This window comes from Carlito syrichta, unplaced genomic scaffold, assembly GCF_000164805.1.
Source record: "Carlito syrichta isolate Samal-C Ts95f unplaced genomic scaffold, Tarsius_syrichta-2.0.1 Scaffold115637, whole genome shotgun sequence".
In the NCBI taxonomy this organism is placed as follows: Eukaryota; Metazoa; Chordata; class Mammalia; order Primates; family Tarsiidae; genus Carlito; species Carlito syrichta.
In genome coordinates, this window is record NW_007059733.1 from 81,998 (window position 1) to 88,277 (window position 6,280).

The window sequence follows — 6,280 nt, forward strand, 5'->3', positions numbered from 1 at the left end:
GCAATCCACTCACCTCAGCCTCCCAAAGTGCTGGGATTACAGGCTGAGCCATCGAGCCCGTCTCTGATATTTCTTTTAATGATGAGATTGAAGTTATACATTTTTGATGAGAATACAGAAGTGACATTGTGCCCTTGGCCTTGGGGGCCATGATGCTGGGGTGTTTTTTTTTTTCTTTTATTCCTTTGAGTCAGAGTCTCACTCTGTTGCCCAGGCTGGAGTGCAGTGGCATGACCACAATGAAAGATCACAGCTCACAGCAACCTCGACCTTTTGGGCTCAGGAGATCTTTCCACCTCACCATCCTCAGTAGCTGAGACTACAGGCGCAGGCCATCACACCTGGCTAATTTTTAAATTTTTTGTAGTGACTAGGTTTTGTTATGTTGTCTAGGCTGGACTCGAACTCCTGGGCTCAAGCAGTTCGCCCACCCTGGCCTCCCAAAGTGCTGGGATTGCAGGTGTGATGTTCCGCACCCACCCAGGGCTGTCCTATTGCTGGTGGTGTTGACCTTGAAGATTTAGTTAAGGCAGCATCTACCAGGTTTTTCTTTTGTAAAGATACATTTCCCCCTGTGTGATTGATAAATATCTTGGGGTGGGGGAGACACTTGGAGACTATGTTGAGGTCTTGATTTTCCTCAGACTTTTTCCTGCGAGGTTTAGAATGCATTGGTGGGTCGCGTCTACACCAGTTATCACTGTAGTGTCTGCCTAATGGTGATTTTTCTATCCATTTCTCTCTGTTTGTAATATACATGCTGCTGTAAAAATGAGCTTATTCTTTTCTGCCATCAATTCATTCATTCACTTACTTATGTCCATATAGACTCATGGGTATTTTATTCTATGGGTTAAAATGAAATCGCATTGCTGTTTATGTTGCTATTCACATTGCTCGAGCTATTTGGGGGCATTTCTTGACTTGTGGCGCTCCAAGGTGCTTAAAGCTCACCTTGTGTTTTTCCTGCACCCGTCCTGTAAACAGTTCCTTCACTAAGAAGCTTCCAGGACGTGATTAACTTTTGGTGGTGGTGGGGGCACACATATACACGTACTTACGACTACTGTTGCACTACCTTGTAAGTGCTGACTGCGACCCGCAGGGTATCATGCCTGGCCCATGGCCTTCAGAAGCAGCCGTGAGCAGTTCCCTGCCCAAGGTCACACAGGTAATGGTGCAGCAGGGTCTGGCTCTGGGTCCGCTCCTGGCAAAGCTCTTCCCGCAGCGTGCTGCCTCCTTCTGTGTGAGCGCCGTGTCCACAGACCCACGCAGACTGTTGCACACTTGCAAGTGACAAGGCAGACCGTGCGTGCTGGGTTCAGTAGGTGCAGGATTGTGCCTTCTACGGATGCCATTATTACAGGACTTCTGGCATCAGCCTTCCTTTCTCAGGGGTAATGATGGCCTCCATTATGTTTTATGTGGCATTAATTACTCAAACCAGTAACTGTTGGAAAGTAAACAACCTGTAAATCTTGGCTGGCTCAGGCAATTGCCTCCTTTTCTTGGGAACACCGTGATCTAGGCAGGAGGCCGTGCACTGGGTTCTGCTCGCTGGGGCAGAGCCTCTCTGGCTGTCCGGGCTGCCCTGCAGGAGCGCCTAGTGGGCATGGTCCAAGGGGAACCCAGCTGAGGGGCCTACTCTGGACCCCTTGAGGGGAGCGGGTGGCGTGATGGTGTCGTCTCTGCCTGGGGGTGTGTCCCAACTGAGCTGCCTCTCGGTGCTGTGACTTTGGGCGGCCAGGTCACTCGGCATGTGGAGGTGTGTGAGGCCAAGTTTATGAGCGGCACAGAGTACAGTGGTGGGGGGTGGGGATGGGTGGGGCTTGGCGGAGAGCACATGCAATGCCTGTTGTCTGGCAGTGGTCATCAAGACTGGCCGTTGCTGACTACTGGCCATGTGCTCGGCTGGAGGAACATGATCTCATTTAATCCTCACAACAAGTCTGCAAAGAACATTTTGCACATGTTGAGAATGAGATGCAGAGAGGCTCGAGAGCTTGCCTATGGTCCTACAGCGGGTATGTGGGAGGGTCTGGACTCGACCCCTGTGTGTCTGGCCTGACCCGGGTTCTCCTCTCCCCTCTTCTCCTGGACCAGGATGCAGGATGCTGAGTCTTTGCTGCTAACTTGCGGTGTGGCCTTAGGCAAATCAATACATCTGTGAGCCTTTGTTTCTTCATCTCTAAAATGGGCACAGTCCTATTGTGCTGTGGGTTCTTCAGGGTAGTCTCCAGGGACACCCTGGGTTGCAGGGACCTCTTCCTGGTCATGGGCTGCGTGTTCTATTAACTGGACTGTCTTCCCCAAATGCTCACCTGTCTGACTGGTTCTGTGTACCAGCCTGACACGGAGAATTAATGACAATCACGGTCATGGTGAACATCTGTTACATGCTTGGAGCGGTGTGAGACAATTGTCCTTCTCTTCTGTATTTTTTTCAAATTCACATATAATATGTCTCTAGGTTTTTTTTAAAGCCAATACCGAAGTTGCATGTAATTTAAAAGAGGAAGGTCCTTCTCTGTTTACTGTTAGATGCATATGTTAGACTCACAAATATATGAAGTATGCACGTAAGTTACGTTAAAACACAAAATACCTTCACAATGTTTACATGGTTTTCAGCAACTTGCTTTTTTCTGGTGTTTGTGTATGGTGGATGGTGTTTCATGTCTATAATAGAGCTAGGTCTGCCTAACATTTTTTGTAATCTTAATTTTAAAATTATTTTTAAACTTTTGTTTTTATTTTTACTTTTTGAGTCAGTCTCCCTCTGTTGCCCAGGCTGGAGTGCAGTGGCATGCTCATGGCCACTGCAGCCTCAGCCTCAGCCTTCCAAGTAGCTGGAACTACAGGCGTGCACCACCATGCCTGGCTAATTTTTTGATTTATTGTAGAGATGAGGTCTTGCCAAGTTGCCCAGGCTGGTCTCGAATCCGTATGCTCAGGCAGTCCTCTCACCTCGGCCTCCCAAAGTGCTGGGATTATAAGCATGAGCCACTGCGCCTGGCCTATTTTTAAACTTTTAGATCAAAGTAATTTTAAGCTTCAAACTATGGAAGAGTTGAAAGGTTAGTACCGTGATCTTCCGGGTATATCCTTCATCAGATGCATCCATTTTTTAATGTTTTGTCCTATTTGCTTTATCTCTCTATCTTATATATATTTTATATATAAACTACCTATGGGTATGTATATATCTATATATGTATGCGTATCTATGACTGTCAGTAACTGTATTTAGAGATAGTGCTAGCTATAGGTATGTGGCTTTAGATGTCTCTTTTTTATATCTTTCTCCTCCCTGAATCATTTGGGTGTTAGTTGCAGACAACATGGTCTTTTTTTTTTTTTTTTTGAGTTGGAGTCTCACTCTGTCGCCCAGACTGGAGTGCATTGGCATGCTCCTGACCACCGCAGCCTCGACCTGCCGGGCTCTGGCGATCCTTCCGCCTCAGCCTTCCGAGTAGCCAGAACTACAGACGTGCGCTACCACGCCCGGCTAATTTTTTTTTTATTGTAGAGACGAGGTCTTGCCAAGTTGCCTGGGCGGGTCTCGAACCCACGGGCTCAGGCAATCCTCTCATCTCGGCCTGGGATTACAGACTGAGCCACCGAGCCCGGCCAATGTAGTCTTTTATTGCTAAATATTTTAGCATGTATTTCATAAATACAAGGACATTCTTTTATATAACCATGACTCCACGATCAGTTCAGGACATTTAACATCAATAGGACGCTACTATCGTTCAACCCTCTTGAAATAGGGCCAGTTGTGCTTTTCATATTGCCCTTCCTGGCGGTTTTTGCCTCTATTCGAGACCCAGCCCAGGACGAGGCATTGTGTTTAGGGTTCTACCCTTCACTCTCCTTGAATTTGGACAGAGCCTCAGTTCCTCCCCTTGTCTTTCATAACATCGACATCTCTGAGGAGAACAGGCCAGGAGATTGTAGGCTGCTTTTCTGTTTGGGTTTGCCTGTGTTTCCTCATGTTTACAGTCGGGCTGTGCCCTGGGGCAGGAATAGGATGTGGGTGATGTGGTGTCCTTCTCAATGGCCCACGCAGGAGGTGCACATGCCAACTGGACCACTTGGGTCAGGCGGGCATCTCATCCTTTGATGGCTGCTTCGTGTTCTACAGTTTAGCAGTAATGGGATTGTTGAGCGTTTTGCTTTTTTTCCAGTTTGTGGCTGGAACAGCACTGCTGCATTGAATAGCTTTGTGCATACATTTGTATGCACATGTGCTGGCAGTTCTGTAGACCGGAATCCTGGTGAGGGGATGGCTGGCCTTGTGCGTTTTTCACATTGATGGGTACGGTCACAATGCCCAACAGGCTGTGACTTGTCGTCTCCCACCTCCGCTCACATCTCTGTCCTCATGAGATGTTAGCAATCTGTTCGTTTTTTGGCCAGTCTGGTAGGTGATTAGGCGTTGCGTTATTTTCATTTGTCATTTCTCTGAATCATGAGGAAGGTGGAGAGTCTTTTCGTGCTCTTTAGGGTTTGGCTGATGAGTTCCAGCTTTGCTATTTGCTTTAGGGATTTCATTTCATTTTTTTCTTTTGAGTTGGAGTCTCACTCTGTCGTCCAGGCTGGAGTGCAGTGGCACACTCATGGCCACTCCTGCGTTGACCTGCTGGGTTCCGGTGATCCTTCCACCTCAGCCTTCCAAGCAGCTGGAACTACAGGCACGCACTACCATGTCCGGCTAATTTTTTTCATTTTCAATTGTAGAGATGAGGTCTCGCCAAGTTGCCCGGGCTGTTCTCGAACTCACGGGCTCAGACAGTCCACTTGCCTTGGCCTCCCAAAGTGCTGGGATTATAGACTGAGCCGCTGAGCCTGGCCAGGGCTTTAATTTCTCTTTCTGCCACTCTTAATTAAAACCCTGTCACACGCCAGTACTGTCTGAGGGGCCGGGGCTGCAGGTGACCTGGATCAAGTGAACTGGGAGCCGGCCTGTTCTCAGAGAGCTTTCCATCTTTTGAGAGGTGGGTATGACTTAGCCATCATGCACGAGGACCAAGAGGGGTGGGCAGAGTCGCAAAGCCCCAAAAGAAATTGGGAGGAGGGAAGAGGCTGACAGGAAGAAGCAAAGCTATCTGAAAATTCACATCTCAGTGTCCAACAGTACTGTTCTATTCACACGGCTATGCCCATTCATTCCTGTCTGTTTATGGCTGCTTCCTTGTTCAACGGCAGAGTAGGATATTTCGGACAGGGCTCACAATGCTGAAAATGGTTACTATCTCATGCCTGGGCTAGAAGGTATTGGACATGAGTTGCATGAGGCGAGAGGGATTGTTGGTCCCTTGTGTACTTTGTTTAGCCTTCTGCCTGCCCTACTAATAAGGGTCAGAGGACGGAGACTGGGCACGGCCCTAAGGTTGGAGTAGAGGAAGTTTCCACACCCTTTGTGTGGCTCTGGGCCCCTGGGGCGGAATCCAGGCCATCTTTCCTGGGTGGTGGTGGGGTGTGGCGTGGGTCTCTGCTGAGCCTATAACCAGTGGAGGAGTCCCCTCCCCAGGGAGGGGACAGTCCTGCCTGACCCCCTTCTCCATCGCCGGAGAGCCGAGGCAGGAGGCCCTCCCCACTCTCCTCAGCCGGCCCTGCCTGCGGGTGGGTGGTGGGTGGAGTCTTGGCCGCCCTCCCTCAGCTCCTGCCACTCCCAAGGTCACCTTGGCTCTCTGGGCTGGGCTGGCAGTTGTCTGCGGGCTAGTTGACATCACAATGTGACCTGGGGCTCCTTCCCTGCTAGCCTTTAAAAGGCTTTTAACAACTTCCAAGGGGTTGGGCCAGGACTTTGGAGGGAATCACCTTGAAACCTTCGCTGGCCCAGCCTGGTGTCTGCCCTCCTGCCAAAGCTCTCCTGGGTGGGGAGGTTCCCTAGGGCGGGCGCAAGACTGCCTGTGCACCAGACCCTCTCTGCTTGGTGTACCTGTGACTCTCCAAGCCCCATGCATTAAGTACCAGCATCGTTCACGTTTTAGAAATGCAGAAGCCGAGGCTCCCAAATGGAACAGTTCCATAAGGTTTACACCGTTAAGTGGTGGGCCGGATGAGAGCCCAGGCTCCAAACCTGAGTGCGTTTGTTTCTAGTCCAAGACATCCTTTCCTACCCCACGGTCATAAAGTAGCCTCATGCAATCCATAGAAATGTCTCACTGTGTTTTTTTGTTTTTTTTTTTGAGTTGGAGTCTCACTCTGTCGCCCAGACTGGAGTGCAGTGGCCGCTCCCGGCCACCGCAGCCTCGACCTGCTGGGCTCCGAA

General features: G+C 49.6%; 1 protein-coding gene across 1 annotated transcript in view; it reads left to right on the forward strand.

Moving 5' to 3' along the window:
- TFCP2L1 (transcription factor CP2 like 1) overlaps window positions 1-6,280 on the forward strand; it is a 115,723-nt gene that overhangs the window by 77,795 nt on the left and 31,648 nt on the right. The gene's annotated exons all lie outside the window — the stretch shown is intronic.